The following is an 18,935-nucleotide window of genomic DNA, read 5'->3' as shown; positions in this document are numbered from 1 at the left end:
ATGATGGAACCATCAAATCTCTAGCATGCACCGATGCCAAATTTGTTATTTGGCAGATATGCAATGACATGGTGTTATTATGGATTCTGCAATCACTAAATCCTGATATCACAAGCAGTGGAATGATCTTAAGGACCGTTTCTCACAAAGCAATGATTCCAGGATTTTCCAAATCCTCCAAGAAATTGCCGAACATCGACAAGGGCACCTTATGATTTTGAAATATTACACTAAACTGAAGGCCCTATAGGATGAATTAGATTCCTATCATGAACCCATCATCTGCACCTGCAAGGGTTTCAAAACACATGCCTCAAGAGAAGAAAAGGAGAGAGTCATGCAATTTTTAATGGGTCTTAACAAACCTTAATCAACTGTACGTGGGTCGATTCTAAAGATGTCGTGTCCATGGCTTAATCCTCCAACATGAGTGGAAGATGGATGTGGCAAACAGCCAGATCGGATCCCATGCTATGCAAACCGATCGCTATACCAAGGGAGACACAATATCCGGCAACTCAATGGCGGCGAAACCCCTTAGTGCTGCTATGGGGATGGCAAGCATTACTCAAGGAGGTCTCTGCGGTGTTCTTATTATGATGGAGACACTCACTCAGTTGAAAATTGTTATTATCTCAATGGTTTTCCTGTGGGCCACAAATTACATGGCAAAAATGTCAAGCCAAAAAATAAAAGGCTTGCTCCCTACACTGTCGAAAAGGATACAGTTCCAGAGCATGACACCAAACCCAACAAAAGTCCAACTTTCACTACCGAAGAATACAATCAATTGATCGCCCTTTTGCACAACCGACTTAGTAATTTCCCACTTGCAAATGCAACAGGTACCGTTACATCCACCTGCAATCTTTCATAGCATGACCCACATTCAAATATATATTGGATAATGGACAGTGGAGCCTCAGACCATATTTCATGTTTTGCACCTACACACAACATAATCAATACTCAGCATGATTTTGTTGGTTTACCCAATGGAGGAAAAACAACAATTAAAAATATTGGGTCCATTAAATTGTCTGAAGTCTTAACTCTTGAGCAAGTTGACACGAGGATTGAAGTATATTGTGATTTTCTTCGATAAGTTTTGTATTGTGCAGGATGTAAACACGGGGAGGATGATTGTCCTAGGCAAGCATTTTAATGGGCTCTACTACCTCAAAGCTACCCAAAATCCACATTTGGCTCACCATGTTCACCACACCTCCTAGCTTTGGCACCAACGTCTGGGGCACTCATCCAACGCACCGACACAATTCCTTTCAAATAAAATTCTAGAAATTGTTTGTGATCCAAATCGTGTTTGCGATATTTATCCTTTAGCAAAACAAACTCACTTATTTTTTTCTCCATTTACCTCCACATCATCCCCTACACCTTTTGATTTAATTCATTGTGACATTTGGGGGCCACACAAAATTCACACTCACACTGACGCATAATATTTTCTAACTATTGTGGATGATTTTCCCCAATTTATATGGATTCATCTCTTAAATTTTAAATAAAAAACACAAGAGGTGATCAAATCATTTTTCTCTTAGGTCCAAACCCAATTCAATCTTCCTGTCAAAACCTTACGTGCTGATAATGGCAATGAATTTCTGTCTCTCCAACCTTTTTTTCAAAACAAAGGCACCTTTTTCCAACACTCATGTCCATACACACCCTAATAAAATGGCATCATCAAGACGAAACATCGACATCTTTTAAATGTCAGTAGGGCGCTCTGTTTCCAGGCTAACATTCCCTTACATTTTTTTTAGGGGGGGTTTACAAACTGCATGCTATCTCATAAATCGCCTCCCTACACCCTTACTCAAACACAAATGACCTTATGAACTTTACACCACAAATCTCCTGGTTATTCTAATTTACGGGTTTTTGGGTGTTTGTGTTATGCTACCAATCTTCTTCCTAAACACAAGTTTGATGCATGAGCTCATCAATGTGTCTTCTTTGGTTACCCACTTGGTCAAAAGGGTTATCGTCTTTATGATCTTGATACACAAAAATTTCTTTCCTCCTGAGATGTGGTTTTTCATGAAAATATATTCCTATTTTCTACATCCCTATCCGAAAATCAAAATGACATTATTGTCTTACCCACTCCATCTCTTGACCCATTACTCCTACCAGAACTCATTCCCCACCATGCTCCCCCGACCCAAGCAACCCCAGTCCTCACCCTCTCTGATTCGCCTTCTACTTTCCCACATCATTCTCATATGGCCATAGACGATGCCCTCTCTTTCTCTCTTGATGTCTCGGAACCGTCTCCTCCACCTATCACATCACATCTTCCTTTTATTCCCTCCTCACCTTCCATGGACATCCACCCCCCACCTATTCACCAATCCACCTGCCCTACCAAAAACCCTTCTCACTTCAAAGATTACCAAGCTCAATATGTTGCCCTGCTTGCTCTTGGCGCTCTTTCCCCAATCACGTCTAGCACTCGCTACCCCATCACTCGGTATGTAACACCACATCGAAATTTTATCAACAATATCTCTTAATTGGTTGAACCCAGCACCTATGAGGAGGCACGACATCACCCAATTGGGTTAAGGCCATGAATTCTGAAATTACAACTCTAGAGGAGAACAACACTTGGTCAATAGTTCCATTACCATGGTCATCGTCCAATTGGATGCAGATGGGTTTTCAAAATTAAATACCAATCTAATGGTTCCATTGAGAGATACAAAGCTCGCTTGGTCGCCAAAGGCTTCACCCAACATGAAGGCATCGATTATACTAAAACCTTTGCTCCTGTTGCTAAGCTTATCACTGTCCATTGTCTTCTCACTATTGCATCTGTCTGTAATTGGTCGTTACATCAGATAGACGTGCATAATATTTTTCTTTATAGCGACCTTCATGAAGAAGTCTACATGCTTCCACCACTGGGGTACCGTTGACAGGGGGAGCATATTGTGTGTTGTCTTCACAAATCCTTATATGGTCTCAAACAAGCATCTCAAAGCTGGTTCCACAAGTTCTCATCTCCTATACAAAATATTGGTTTCTTTCAATCCAAAGCAGATTATTCTCTGTTTACACAAGTGGTCAATCTTTCACTGTTATATTGTTATATGTTGATGATATGATAATCACTGGAAATGATGATGATGCCATATGACCTTAAACATTTTCCCGTCACCTGTTTCAAAATAAAAAATTTTGGACCATTAAAGTACTTCCTTGGAGTTGAAATTGCACGGTCCAAGTCTGGCATTTCTTTTTATCAACAGAATTATACACTAGATATCTTGGAAGATGCGGGTTTACTTGGTGCCAAGCCTGAAAAAATTCCTATGAAAACCGATGTTTCTCTTATGCCTACATGGAGTGACCTCCTTAAAGATCATACTTGTTATCGAAGACTTATTGAAAGATTAATCTATCTGAAAATAACAAGACCAGAAATCACATATGCAGTAAATACACTCAGTCAGTTTATGCATAGGCCCCGGAAGCACAATTTTGACACAACACGTCGGCTCCTTCACTACCTCAAAGGAGCTCCTGGCCAAGGGTTATTATTCTCTTCGAATGGACCACTGCACCTGACTGCATATTGCGATAAGGACTGGGCATGATGTCCCTTTACAAGACGCTCGATTACTGGATACTGTATTTTTCTTGGCAGGTCACTCATATCATGGAAAAGCAAGAAGCAGGTTGTTGTCTCAAGGTCATCTGCAGAAGCTGAGTACCACTCCATGACAGCTACCAGTTATGAACTCACTTGGTTGCAATACCTTTTACAAGACCTACAAGTGGAACATCGCCAACCCGCCACCTTACTTTGTGACAACAAAGCAGCACTCTACATTGCAGCCAACCTAGTTGGCCAAAACACATCGAATTGGATTGCCATACTATTAGTGAGAAAATTCAAAATGGAGAAATCCAAACAACTCATGTGCAAACAAAATATCAAGTTATTGATATTTTCACTAAACCACTGCCTATACCCTTGTTCCAATCCCATCTTCGCAAGTTGGGTGTAATAGACATTCACACTACAACTTGAGGGGGAGTGTTAAAGAAACATTACCAGAAATTCGCTTAATACCAACGGAATTACCGACGGAATAATTCTGTCGGTAATTTCATCGGTACCTACCGACAGCCAAATTCGATCGGTAGCTACCGACGGAATTAGGGACAGAATGTTGAGAATATAAAAAAAAGCGGTTCGCTGATGTGGAGGTTATTTCTTTACCGACGGAATCACCGAGGGATTCAAAACGTCAGCTCCGTACGGTGACGTGACTGATTCACCGATGAAAATGCCGACGGAATCACTGAGGGATTCAAAATGGCAGCTCCGTACGGTGACGTGCCCTGTTTACCGTCAGACGAGCCGACAGAATCACAGACGAAATAGGTCCGTCGGTGAAGCCGTCGACAAAAGTTAATATATCCCCTCGCTATCAACCCTCTCCTCCCCTATTTCTCCTTCTTCTTTCCCATCTCAACTCTCCCCTACTGCAAAAAACCAACCCCCCCAAAAAAAATCTCCCTCTTCTCAGCACAACAAGTCACATTTCTTGAAGTCTTCTCGTCACAGCATCCGTGTTCTGATTTACCGATGGATTTTTATCAATTTTTGTAAGTAATTCTATCTTTTTAAATTTTAACATTTAAATGTGAATTTTATTGGTTTTTTAGTATATGTATTTTGTTAGTAGATGTACATGTTTTATTGTTATTTCTCATACAAACTTGTAGTATATGAATGTATAATTTTATACTTGTTATGGTTTGTTTCGGATTTTGTAAGATTGTATTTGTTTGTAAATTATTGAAACTTTATTGAATTACCGAATTACATCTGTTGTTTTGAAATAATTAATAGTTTGTTTAATGGGTTCGTTTTAATTTTTATCATCAATGGTATTGCACAGTTGTAATTTCTATAAATTGATATATATGTATTAATTTGTATGGACGTTGATAATTGATAATTAATATTTAATATTTATGAGAAGTTGTAATTGGTTTGTTGGATAATCTCAAGGTAAACCAATATTTTTGCAAATTTATTTACCTAACATAGTTAATTAATACATGTGGTCATCATAATTTTATAGAGGTTCGATAGAAGTCATGAATGATCATTCATGGATGTATCGAGATTCACCCCAAGGATTGCGGAGAATGGATTATTGTAACGGGGTTCAGGATTTTAATAATTTCGCAACATCTATTCCCAAAAATTTTAATGGAGGCAGTATTAGGTGTCCATGCAGGAAGTGTCAAAATAAAAAGTATCTGCATCCAGATATTGTAACAATGCATCTTCTACACAAAGGGTTTATGGAGAATTACCAGTGTTGGTATGCACACGGAGAAGTATTTGTTAGTAAGAGGAGAATGGGAGAAAGGGTGGTTGGGTCAACTTCTAGTGCTAGCAACATGCATGAAGCGGCAAATGACAACACTAATCCTTACAGGAATATGGTTATGGATGCAATGAGAATGAATCAAGGTAATGTCAGTCAATGTCCAATTGTAGAAGAAAAACCTAATCCAGATGCAGCTAGGTTTTTTGATTTGTTGAAAGATTATGACGAACCATTATGGGATGGCTGCACGAACCACAGTAAATTATCGGTTGTAGCACAGGTGTTCACCATCAAGTCAGATCACGGGTTGAGTGAGGCTGGGTATGACAAGATTATTGAATGGGCGAGAAGCATTTTACCTAAAGGGAATAGGCTGAAAGAGAACTTCTATGCTGCGAAGTCCATGCTGAAACCCCTCGGTTTAGGATACCAGAAAATTGACATGTGCCCTAACTTATGCATGTTATACTACCTTGAAAATGCTGAGATGACCGAGTGCATGACATGTGGGCATTCCCGTTACAAACCCAGAACTGGTAGGGGAAAGACTCTAGTGGCATATAAAAAACTTAGATGCTTCCAATCACATCTAGACTGCAGAGGTTATTCATGTCACCAAGGACTGTTGAGCACATGACATGGCACCAATCACATGATGCGGTTGATGGAGTGATGGTGCATCCTTCTGACGGCGAAGCATGGAAACACTTTAACAGTGTGCATCCTCACTTTTCAGCTGAATCAAGGAACGTGCGCCTTGGGTTGTGTACAGACGGATTCAACCCATTCGGGTCATTTGTTGCTCCTTATTCTTGTTGGCCGGTCATATTGACGGTTTATAACTTGCCACCAGGGATGTGTATGAGGCTGGAGTTCGTGTTTTTATCTATGGTCATACCAGGTCCGAGTAGCCCGGTCCGGAATATAGATGTTTGTCTTCGACCGTTGATTGATGAGTTGGCGCGGTTGTGGTACTCCAGAGCTTTGACTTATGATATATCGAGAAAACAAAATTTCCTTATGAGGGCGGCTTTGATGTGGACTATCAATGATTTTCCAGCTTATGAAATATTTTCTGGTTGGAGCACACATGGGAAACTAGCATGTCCATACTGCATGGAAAACAACAAGTCATTCACGCTAACAAATGGAGGTAAAGCTTTTTTTTTTACTGTCACCATCGTTTCTTGCCACATAATCACAAGTACAGAAAGAACAGAAAAGATTTCTTTGTTGGCAGAGTTGAAAAGGATGTTGCACCCTCGCATCTTTCTGGTGAAGAATTGCATAATGTTGTATCAGAGTACGGTGACATTGTGTTTGGTCTCCAATCAGGTAAGTAGAAGTTCCCTGGTTTTGGTTTGACCCATAATTGGGTAAAGCGAAGTATCTTTTGGGAGCTTCCTTATTGGAAGAACAATCTTCTCCGCCATAACCTTGACGTCATGCACATTGAAAAGAACATGTTTGAGAACATTTTCAACACCGTCATGGATGTGAAGGGGAAGACAAAGGACAACATCAAGGCTAGATTGGATGTAGCTTTGTTCTGTAACCGTAAAAATATGGAGTTGGTTAGTGATGAGTCACGGGTCGCAAAACCAAGAGCAAGCTTCGTGTTAGAGAAAAACGCACAACTTCTAGTCTATAAATGGCTTAAGAGTCTACGTTTTCTGGATGGACATACCTCGAACATATCAAGGCTGGTTAATATGGAGGAATGCAGATTGTATCGAATGAAGAGTCATGACTGCCACGTGTTTATGCAAACACTCATCCCATTAGCTTTTCATGATTTGTTGCCAAAGGGGATATGGGATGCACTCACGGAGATCAGTCATTTCTTTAGAGATTTATGCTCTAGCAAGTTGAATGTTGATCACATTGAGGGACTTGAAATGAATATCGTCGAGACACTATGCAAACTTGAGATGATATTCCCTCCATCATTTTTTGACTCAATGGAGCATCTCCCCATACATCTACCGTTTGACGCAAAAGTTAGAGGATCGGTCCAGTATAGATGGATGTACCCATTCAAACGGTTAGATATTACAATTGCAATGTAATTCATATATAAAATTATTTTCTATGTTTTTCTTCATTGAAAATATTTGATTAATTCAATGCAAGTACTTGTTCAATCTTAAGAAAAAGGTTAAGAACAAAGCGCATGTTGAGGCTTCGATATGTGAGGCCTATATTGTTGAGGAGATCTTAACATTTATCTCTTACTATTTCGAACCTCATCTGAGAACAAGAATCAATCGCGTTCCACGGCATGATGATGGCGGTGAAGTGTCTTCGAGTGGGAACTTGTCAATATTCTCCAATCCTGGACGACCCACACCTAAAAATGTCGTAAGAGGAAGATATTTGTCAAAAATAGAGTTCAAACAAGCACACAATTATGTTCTATTTAACTGTGATGAGCTGAGACATTTTATTCAGTAAGTGTATATATGTGTAATACTAATTAAACTTTTTCAATAATATACTGTTAATTATATATTGTAATATAATACACTCATTACCACTTGCAGGGAACATCGACAATATTTGTTGTCCAATAACTCACAACTGACCGAATCCCAGATCTTTCAATTACAAGATGAACAATTTGCTACATGGTTCAGAACATATGTAAGCACTATCACAAACTCATTCTCACTTGCAAAATTATTGTATGCATGTCATTACGTGATTCTTGTTTACTGTTTATTGATGTACATTATATACAAGGTTTATCAAATGAGAAAAAGTGTTGCTAAGTCATTGTCTTCACTAAGCCAGGGTCCTGAAAGAAAAGTTAAGTGCTACAACGGGTATTTTATCAATGGATATGTTTTCCATACTGAAGAATACGGGCATGGAAGAAAGACATACAACAGTGGTGTTTATGTTAAGGGATCGACTAGTAGTGAGTTAGAAGTTGACTACTATGGTAGATTAGAAGAGGTCGTCGAACTGCAATATCATAGCGAGCATAATAGAGTGTTTTTATTCAAATGCTATTGGTATGACACGACTGTCAGAGGAATCAGAGTTGATCCGCACTATGGTCTGGTCGAAATCAACTCAAAAGCTAGACTCTGCAACGTAAACGATGTCTTTGTTTTCGCAAAGCAATGACAACAAGTTTATTACACATACACCTCTTCTTTTAGAAAGGATCGATCAAGAGTGGATTGGTTGTCCGTTTTAAAAACAAAACCCAGGGGTCGTGTCGAGCTTGTTCAGGATGAGAACGAAGACACAAGTGTGCGAGATGAAGTCTTTCAAGTTAGTGAGTTGGTAGAACCATATCGAGTTGCTCCTTCGATTGACTTGGAAGAAAATTCAAATTTTCATGTTTTCGATGATAGTCTTGTTGATGTTGACGCAGAGGAGTTGATGCGATCCAACCATAAAATGATCCATTGGAGGTTCCAGTTGGTCCAGTTACGAGGCTTAGGGCTAAAAAGTTCAAAGAAGCTTTCCATGGACTTCTTCAAGATACATGGGCTACAGTGGACTTCAAGAGGATTTGTAATAATAAAGAACAAGCCTTAATTAATCTGATTCATATTCAAGAGGGGCTTGTTGGTGGAACCAAGACCATTACACAAGGATTGGGAGAAGAAGACTAGATTTGGACAGTTTGACCTTTCATTACTCTTCTAGTCATAACTGGAGTTACAGATCAAATTTTGATGTGATTCTAGTTGGGCTGGAAACTAGACTTCCATACATTTCCAACGGTATATGGTACGCCTTCTAATTCAATAAGACGAGAGAGAACTATCCGTTTTAAGTTGGGCCTTGCTGCTGCCAGACAGAATGCGGAAACAATGAACTTGTCTTATTTAATTAGTTGGGCTATCAAACTTTAATTATTTTGAGAGGAGACAATTTGTTTGGGTTTTAGACTTGTTTATTTTAATTAGTTTGGGCTAGTTTTAGCTTGGGTTAATTATTATTTAAATTGAGTTTATGTGAGACCCATTAGGAAAACTAGGGTTTTGGCTTGGAGTATAAATACTCTTTAGGAATAATTTTAGGGCAGACTTTTGATAATATTTTCAGCATTGTAGCGGACTTTTGGTTGCTCAATCTTGGTTCTTGATTGAACTTTTAACTCTTCAAAGAATTGACCATTCTTTGTTGTGAATTTATACTTCTTTTGCTCGTCTCCAGGTATAAGCGTTGTGATCGAGTTGGTTTATAGTCTTGTTGCCTTGGAGCAAGTCTTCCATTGTGATAAGCTCATTCAAATCTCAACAAACTTGGGTTAGATTGATCTTGGGGTCGCGAATACCATTAAATTCCGCTAGGGTTCGCATCAGTTGATATTAGAGCTGATCTAATCACATGTTATATACTTCAATTTGAGTCTTTATTGTTTCTTGTTTGATTCTTGATAGATTTGGCCACCTATATATAAAACAAATAAAAAAAATAGGGATCTTACTTTTTATTGCTTTGTTGAACACTTAATCATAAGTTAGTGTTCTTTTTTTTTATGCTTCCTTAATCAAAATCGACATACACACCTAAGTTCTTGATTTTGTTTTGTTATTGCTGAAATATATATATATATATATATATATATATATATATATATAAAGGAGGCTTAATCTTGAAATCTTGATTGTTGCCGCACAAAAAAAAAATCACTTTTTTTTTGTTTTGGCCGAATCTTTTAGTAGTCTTGTTTGTGTTTCTTGAAAATTTGGGTAGTTTAGTTGATTTTCTTGAGTTTCTGGAATTTTTTTGAATTAAATCCTTAGTTCCTGATAATTCGTAATTGTTTAGCTCTTTTTCTGATTTTTTTCGTGTCTTCAAATTGTCATATTATTCGTACAAATTTGCATTGCTATTCGTGAATTTGTCATCGAGTTTTGTTTTGTTAGTTTCGTAATTTCTTGCTTCTAGAGTCTATATCAAATTTATAAATTCACTACATAGTTGGTTTTTTTTTTCCTGAATTGTTGCTAAGTGATTTCAAAAACTAAAGAAAGACAATTTAAGTGGAAAAAGGCATAGAGAGCATATTCGAGTGAAAAGCCTATAAATTTGTGTGAAACACGAGTGTGTGAGGTGTTATTTTTATTGCTAACGATTTTCGTGCAGGTTTAAAAAAAATAATGTCTTCTAATAGTGTGCCACAGAAGAACAGTGAAATCCAAGAAGATGGGCTTTCGAGAATACAACAATTGATGGAATTTATGTTTGGTGTGCTGATGACTAGGATTGAAAAATTAGAGACTAGGTCTGATGAAGGGCGTAGTAAAAGGAGTAGAGAAGCTAAGAAGGAGGAGAGTGTTGCTGGAAACTCTGCAGATGAAGTCGAGGATGATCTTAACCGTGGTGGTGGGTTTCGTACACATAGGGGACAGAGGTATGAGAATCGGTCAAGGAGGGGACATATTCGACCACATAGGGATTTTGATGATTTGGGAGATATAGACCGAAATTTGGGTAGTATTAAGTTAAAAATCCCAGCCTTTAAGGGAAAAACTTATCCGGAAGCTTATTTAGATTGAGAAAAAAAGGTGGAGATGATTTTTGACATCTATAGGTACTCTGAAGAAAAGAAGGTTAAGTTAGTTGTAGTGGAGTTTACTGACTATGCCATAGTTTGGTGGGAGAGATTGGTGGTAGAAAGAAGAAGGAATAAAGAAAGACCAGTTAGCACATGGAAGGAGTTGAAGACAATAATGAAGAAGAGGTATGTTCCTAAACATTATTATCGGGAGTTGTTTAATCGTTTACAAATGATTACACAGGGTAATAAAAGTGTGGAGGAGTATCAGAAAGAATTAGAGGTGGCTATGATTAGAGCTAATGTTAATGAAGATGAGAAAGTTATGATGTCTAGGTTTTTGAATGGCTTGAATAGAGACATAACTAATGTTGTGGAGTTGCAATCATATGTTGATTTGGAGGAGTTAGTACACTTAGCCATTAAGGTTGAAGGACAGTTGAAAAGGAAGGGTAATACACGATCTGGAGCTTATACGGGGTCTTCTTCGGGTTAGAAGATGAATTATAGGAGAGAGGGTAGTGCATCATCGAAGCCTTTGGTGACTTCTAAAGTTGCCGAACCTAACTCCATGAAGAAGCAGGTTTCGACCAATGATAAAAAACTTAAGGGAGAAGTTCAACCAAAGCGTAATCGTGATATAAAGTGTTTCAAGTGTCAAGAATTGGGACATTATGCATCAGAATGTGCAAATCGTCGAGTTATGATTCTAAGGGATGATGGAGAGATTGTGTCCACTAGTGAGGAGTCTAATTGTGATGACATGCCCCCACTTGAGGATGCTAGTGATTTTGAGTATGCTGTTGGTGATAAAGTTTTGGTGATTAGAAGGTCACTTAGTGTTCAGACTAAGGAGGATGATGTGGAGCAACAAAGGGAGAACATCTTCCATACTAGATGCCTAATCAACGATAAGGTATGTAGTATGATCATTGATAGTGGTAGTTGTACTAATGTTGCTAGTGTTACTTTGGTTAGAATGTTGGGATTGAATACCATAAAGCATGAGAGGTCTTATCAACTTCAATGGTTGAATGAATGTGGTGTTGTTAGGGTGAATAGACAGGTGATGATTTCTTTTTCAGTAGGCAAATAAAAGGATGAAGTGTTATGTAATGTTGTGCATATACATGTTAGGGAGGCCTTGGCAATTTGATAGTAAAGCCAAGCACGATGGGTTTAAGAACAAGTATTCATTAGAAAAGGATGGAAGGATTTATACACTTGCCCCACTCTCACCAAAGCAAGTGTATGAAGTTCAAATTCAATTGAAGAAGGGTTATGAGGAAGAGCAACATGTTTCGGCCAAAGTGGAGGAACAAAAAGATTTGGCTAAAATGCAAAAACAAGCTGAACAACATGGTGAGGATGTGAGGAAGAGAGAAAAGAAAGTAAGCCATGAGTTGAAAACAAAGGGGAACAAAGTTTCGGCCCTTAGGACATTAGGGGAGGGTCTTGGCCAAAAACAAAAGGATGAAAAGAAGGCCGAAAGTGGAGAGAAAATGAGTGGAGAGAAGAAAGAAAGGGTGAAAAAAGAAGAGTGTGTAGACAAAGTGGGGAAACACCTTAATTTTTTTGCAAAATCTAATGATCTTAAACATGCCTATCTTTCTGACTTGCCTATGATTTTACTTGTGTATAAGGAGGCATTCTTTAACTCAGATGATTTAGATTCTTGTGTTCCTAGTGTTGTTAAAGTTCTTTTGCAGGAATTTTGAGGATGTCTTTTCGGATGACATTCCTAGTGGTTTGCCGCCAATTAGAGGTATTGAGCATCAAATTGATTTTGTTCCAGGAGCATCTATACCAAATAGGCCGGCTTATAGGAGCAATCCTGAAGAGACTAAGGAGCTTCAAAGGCAAGTGGGGGAGTTGATGTCGAAAGTATACATTTGATAGAGCATGAGTCCTTGTGCAGTTCCCGTGCTTCTTGTTCCAAAAAAGGATAAAACTTGGCGAATGTGTGTGGATTGTCGAGCTATCAATAACATCAATGTAAAGTATCGACATCCCATTCCTAGATTAGATGATATATTGGATGAATTACATGGTTCTAAATTGTTTTCAAAAATTGATTTGAAAAGTGGTTATCATCAAATTAGGATGAAAGAAGGGGATGAATGGAAAACTGCATTTAAAACTAAATATGGTTTGTATGAGTGGTTGGTTATGCCTTTTGGACTTACTAATGCACCTAGTACTTTTGTGAGATTGATGAATCATGTGTTGCGTGCTTTTATTGGTAAGTTTGTAGTCGTTTACTTTGATGATATCTTGATTTATAGTAAGGACATTGATGAGCATATAAGTCATTTGAGACAAGTTCTTGATGTGCTTAGAAAAGAGTCCTTATATGCTAATTTGAAAAAGTGTGACTTTTGCATGGATAGGATTGTTTTTCTTGGATATGTGGTTAGTGCAAAAGGTATAGAAATGGATGAGGCTAAGGTTAAGGCTATTCAAGAATGGCCTACACCAAAATCCATAATAGACGTTAGGAGTTTTCATGGTTTGGCTAGTTTTTATAGGAGATTTGTTAAAGACTTTAGTACGATAGCCTCTCCATTGACTGAAATTGTTAAGAAAGCCGTGGGTTTCAAGTGGGGAGAAGAACAAGAAAATGCTTTTAGCTTTTTAAAATCAAAGTTGATTTCGGCACCTTTACTATTTTTACCTGATTTTAATAAAGCTTTTGAGATTGAATGTGATGCTTCAGGAATAGGTATTGAAGCCGTTTTAATGTAAGAAAAACGGCTCATCACTTATTTTAGTGAGAAACTCAATGGTGCAACTCTTAACTATCCTACTTATGATAAAGAGTTGTATGCAGTCGTGCGGGCTTTGGAGACTTGGCAACATTATTTGTGCCCCGAGAGTTTGTCATACATACTGATCACCAGTCGTTGAAACATTTGAAGGGTCAAGGTAAGTTAAGTAGGAGACATGCTAAGTGGGTTGAATTTATTGAAACATTTCCATATGTGATTAAATACAAGCAAGGTCAGGAAAATGTGGTCGCCGATGCCTTGTCGCAAAGGTATGTTCTTCTTAATACTCTTAATACTAAATTGCTAGGATTTGAGTATATTAAGGAATTGTATCTTGATGATCATGATTCCAGTGCTATATATGACACATGCAAGGTTTTGGCCATGGATAAATATTTTAGGCATGATGGATTTTTGTTTAAGGAAAATAAGTTATGTATGCCTAATTGTTCTTTACGTGAATTACTTGTGAGGGAAGAACATGGGGGAGGTTTAATGGGGCATTTTGGAATTACTAAAACTATGGAGGTTCTGCATGAGCACTTTTATTGGCCTAATATGAAAAGAGATGTGCAAAGAATATGTGATAGGTGCATAACATGTAGACAAGCTAAGTCTAGGGTAATGCCTCATGGACTATACACACCTTTGTCTGTTCCTAAGGAACCTTGGGTTGATATTTCTATGGATTTCATTTTGGGTCTACCTAGGTCTAGGAAAGGGAGAGATTCTATATTTGTTGTTGTGGATAGATTTTCTAAGATGGCACATTTCATTGCTTGCCATAAAACTGATGATGCAATAAATATAGCTAACCTATTCTTTAGAGAGGTCATTCGGCTACATGGTCTTCCTAGGAGCATTGTATCCGATCGAGACGTTAAGTTTTTGAGTTACTTTTGGAAGGTTTTGTGGGGTAAGTTAGAAACTAAACTTTTATATTCTACTACTTGTCATCCACAAACAGATGGCCAAACTGAAGTTGTTAACCGAACTTTGATTCAATTGTTAAGGGCTATCATTCAAAAGAATCTTAAAAATTGGGAAGATTGTTTGCCATTCATTGAATTTGCATATAATCGTAGTGTGCATTCTACTACTGATTATTCCCCATTTGAGATTGTTTATGGTTTTAACCCTTTGACACCATTAGATTTGATTCCTTTGCCTGTTGATGAAAGGGTTAGTCTTGATGGTAATCAAAAAGCACAGGTGGTGAAAGATCTCCATGCAAAAATTCGGCAACAAATAGAAAAGAAGAATGAACAATATGCAAACAAAGCCAATAGGGGACGAAAATTAGTGAGATTTGAACCAGGTGATTGGGTTTGGGTGCATATGAGGAAGGAAAGGTTTCTTGAACAAAGAAGATCAAAATTGATGCCTCGAGGAGATGGTCCTTATCAGATCATAGAAAGGATTAATGATAATGCCTACCAAGTGGATCTACCAGGTGAGTATGGTGTTAGTGCTACATTCAATGTTTCTGATCTTTCTTCGTTTGATGTAGGTGATGATTCGAGGTCGAATCCTATTGAGGAGCGAGGGGATGATCCGATCCAACCATCAAAGGATCCATTGGAGGTTCCAGTTGGTCCAGTTATGAGGCTTAAGGCTAAGAAGTTCAAAGAAGCTTTCAATGGACTTCTTCAAGATACATGGGCTAAGGTGGACTTCAAGAGGATTTGTAATAATAAAGAGCAAGCCTTGATTAATCTGATTCATGTTCAAGAGGGGCTTGTTGGTGGAACCAAGACCATTACACAAGGATTGGGAGAAGAAGACTAGATTCGGACAGTTTGACCTTTCATTACTCTTCTAGTCATAACTGGAGTTACAGATCAAATATTGATGTGATTCTAGTTGGGCTGGAAACTAGACTTCCATACATTTCCAACGGTATATGGCACGCCTTCTAATTCAATAAGACGAGAGAGAACTATCCGTTTTAAGTTGGGCATTGCTGCTGCCAGACAGAATGCGGAAACAACAAACTTGTCTTATTTAATTAGTTGGGCTATCAAACTTTAATTATTTTGAGAGGAGACAATTTGTTTGGGTTTTAGACTTGTTTATTTTAATTAGTTTGGGCTAGTTTTAGCTTGGGTTGATTATTATTTAAATTGGGTTTATGTGAGACCCATTAGGGAAACTAGGGTTTTGGCTTGGAGTATAAATACTCTTTAGGAATAATTTTAGGGCAGACTTTTGATAATATTTTCAGCATTGTAGCGGACTTTTGGTTGCTCAATCTTGGTTCTTGATTGAACTTTCAACTCTTCAAAGAATTGACCATTCTTTGTTGTGAATTTATACTTCTTTTGCTCGTCTCCAGGTGTAGGCGTAGTGATCGAGTAGGTTTATAGTCTTGTTGCCTTGGAACAAGTCTTCCATTGTGATAAGCTCATTTAAATCTCAACAAACTTGGGTTAGATTGATCTTGGGGTCGCGAATACCATTAAATTCCGCTAGGGTTCGCATCAGAAGTTGAATGTTGTTTTGAGCTCTAGCGAACAAGCAAATGTCAATGAAGAAGATGATATCCATATTGAAGATTGTGATGAAGGTGATGACTATTCAATTGACGACGAAGAAGAAGAAAATTCGGACTAACTATCAGAATGAAGCCCTGTGTAAAACATTTTTTTCATGTAATATATATTATGAATGATATATTTTGTAACATGAAATATTTATTTTATAAGTTTATGTATTGTTTAAGCACTGTTGTTATTGTTTTGTGCGATGGACAGTTTAGCAATCAAAATAATTACTTGAAATGTCACTACCACCGACGGACAAACGTCCATCGATATTTCACAGAGAGTTGAAAAATAATTACTTGAAATGCCACTATCACCGACTTCCATACCGATAAATTCCAGTCTGTCGGTATGTTGTCGGCAGGTCACTATTACCGACAACATCACCGACAGACTGTGCGAATTCCAAAGAGCGGTGCATTAAATGCATCTCTGACCGCGTCATTTTGCCGACGGACCGCAAAAAATATGGAGGGTAATACAAAATGTTGGTGCGAAATTCAAAAATTACCAACGGATTTTCGAAACTTCACCGACGGAATAAATTAAAATGATATTATTTTTAATTTCCGTCGGTGAATCCGTCGGTAAAAATGCGCTATAAATCCCTACGACCGCCCCTTCAGTTCATTTTTTCATCTTCTCCATTCTTCACCTTTCAATTTCGATTTTTTTCCTCTCATTTCTTCAAGACTTTTACATGCAATCTCTAACTAGTTTTCTTCTTAATCTTCATCAAATTAAAAGGTATGCATTTCCTCTATTTCAATTTACGTTAAAGTTTTTTTATTAGCTATTTTTTTTTTGTTATGTTTTTTGTTTTGGTGTATTTTTATAATGTAGATAAAGTCTTGAAATAAACACATTATTAAGATAAGCATATTTCATTCCTAAAGTCTATAGTTTTTTTTTTAAAAAATTATTCAATATATTTTATTGTTGTATTGGCATAATAATTGAATAATTTGTTGAATTATAATTGTTAATGTTGAATTTACCTTAGAATAAGTAATTGAATATGTTGGAATAATTAGTAATTTTACTATATTATTGCATGATTTGTGTTTAATTATTTGCATTAATTTTAATTGTTAGTCTAGAGTTTTTTTTGAATATTTTGAATATTTTTTATTGTTTGTATTTATATAATGATTGAATAATTTGTTGAATTGTAATTGTTAATTTTAAATTTACCTTAGAATAAGTAATTGAATATGTTGGAATAATTAGTAATTTTACTACATTATTGCATGATTTGTGTTTAATTATTTGTGCAAATCGTCGAGTTATGATTCTAAGGGATGATGGAGAGATTGTGTCCACTAGTGAGGAGTCTAATTGTGATGACATGCCCCCACTTGAGGATGCTAGTGATTTTGAGTATGCTGTTGGTGATAAAGTTTTGGTGATTAGAAGGTCACTTAGTGTTCAGACTAAGGAGGATGATGTGGAGCAACAAAGGGAGAACATCTTCCATACTAGATGCCTAATCAACGATAAGGTATGTAGTATGATCATTGATAGTGGTAGTTGTACTAATGTTGCTAGTGTTACTTTGGTTAGAATGTTGGGATTGAATACCATAAAGCATGAGAGGTCTTATCAACTTCAATGGTTGAATGAATGTGGTGTTGTTAGGGTGAATAGACAGGTGATGATTTCTTTTTCAGTAGGCAAATAAAAGGATGAAGTGTTATGTAATGTTGTGCATATACATGTTAGGGAGGCCTTGGCAATTTGATAGTAAAGCCAAGCACGATGGGTTTAAGAACAAGTATTCATTAGAAAAGGATGGAAGGATTTATACACTTGCCCCACTCTCACCAAAGCAAGTGTATGAAGTTCAAATTCAATTGAAGAAGGGTTATGAGGAAGAGCAACATGTTTCGGCCAAAGTGGAGGAACAAAAAGATTTGGCTAAAATGCAAAAACAAGCTGAACAACATGGTGAGGATGTGAGGAAGAGAGAAAAGAAAGTAAGCCATGAGTTGAAAACAAAGGGGAACAAAGTTTCGGCCCTTAGGACATTAGGGGAGGGTCTTGGCCAAAAACAAAAGGATGAAAAGAAGGCCGAAAGTGGAGAGAAAATGAGTGGAGAGAAGAAAGAAAGGGTGAAAAAAGAAGAGTGTGTAGACAAAGTGGGGAAACACCTTAATTTTTTTGCAAAATCTAATGATCTTAAACATGCCTATCTTTCTGACTTGCCTATGATTTTACTTGTGTATAAGGAGGCATTCTTTAACTCAGATGATTTAGATTCTTGTGTTCCTAGTGTTGTTAAAGTTCTTTTGCAGGAATTTTGAGGATGTCTTTTCGGATGACATTCCTAGTGGTTTGCCGCCAATTAGAGGTATTGAGCATCAAATTGATTTTGTTCCAGGAGCATCTATACCAAATAGGCCGGCTTATAGGAGCAATCCTGAAGAGACTAAGGAGCTTCAAAGGCAAGTGGGGGAGTTGATGTCGAAAGTATACATTTGATAGAGCATGAGTCCTTGTGCAGTTCCCGTGCTTCTTGTTCCAAAAAAGGATAAAACTTGGCGAATGTGTGTGGATTGTCGAGCTATCAATAACATCAATGTAAAGTATCGACATCCCATTCCTAGATTAGATGATATATTGGATGAATTACATGGTTCTAAATTGTTTTCAAAAATTGATTTGAAAAGTGGTTATCATCAAATTAGGATGAAAGAAGGGGATGAATGGAAAACTGCAT

At 37.4% G+C, this 18,935-nt stretch overlaps 1 pseudogene; it reads left to right on the top strand.

Moving 5' to 3' along the window:
• The first annotated feature begins 437 nt into the window (after positions 1-437).
• Positions 438-18,697, top strand: LOC112328232 (uncharacterized; annotated as a pseudogene).
• The last annotated feature ends 238 nt before the right edge of the window (positions 18,698-18,935 follow it).

This window comes from Populus trichocarpa, chromosome 7, assembly GCF_000002775.5.
Source record: "Populus trichocarpa isolate Nisqually-1 chromosome 7, P.trichocarpa_v4.1, whole genome shotgun sequence".
Classification (NCBI taxonomy): Eukaryota; Viridiplantae; Streptophyta; class Magnoliopsida; order Malpighiales; family Salicaceae; genus Populus; species Populus trichocarpa.
Note: the sequence above shows the minus strand (reverse complement) of the source record. Positions and strands in the feature narration are given on the sequence as shown.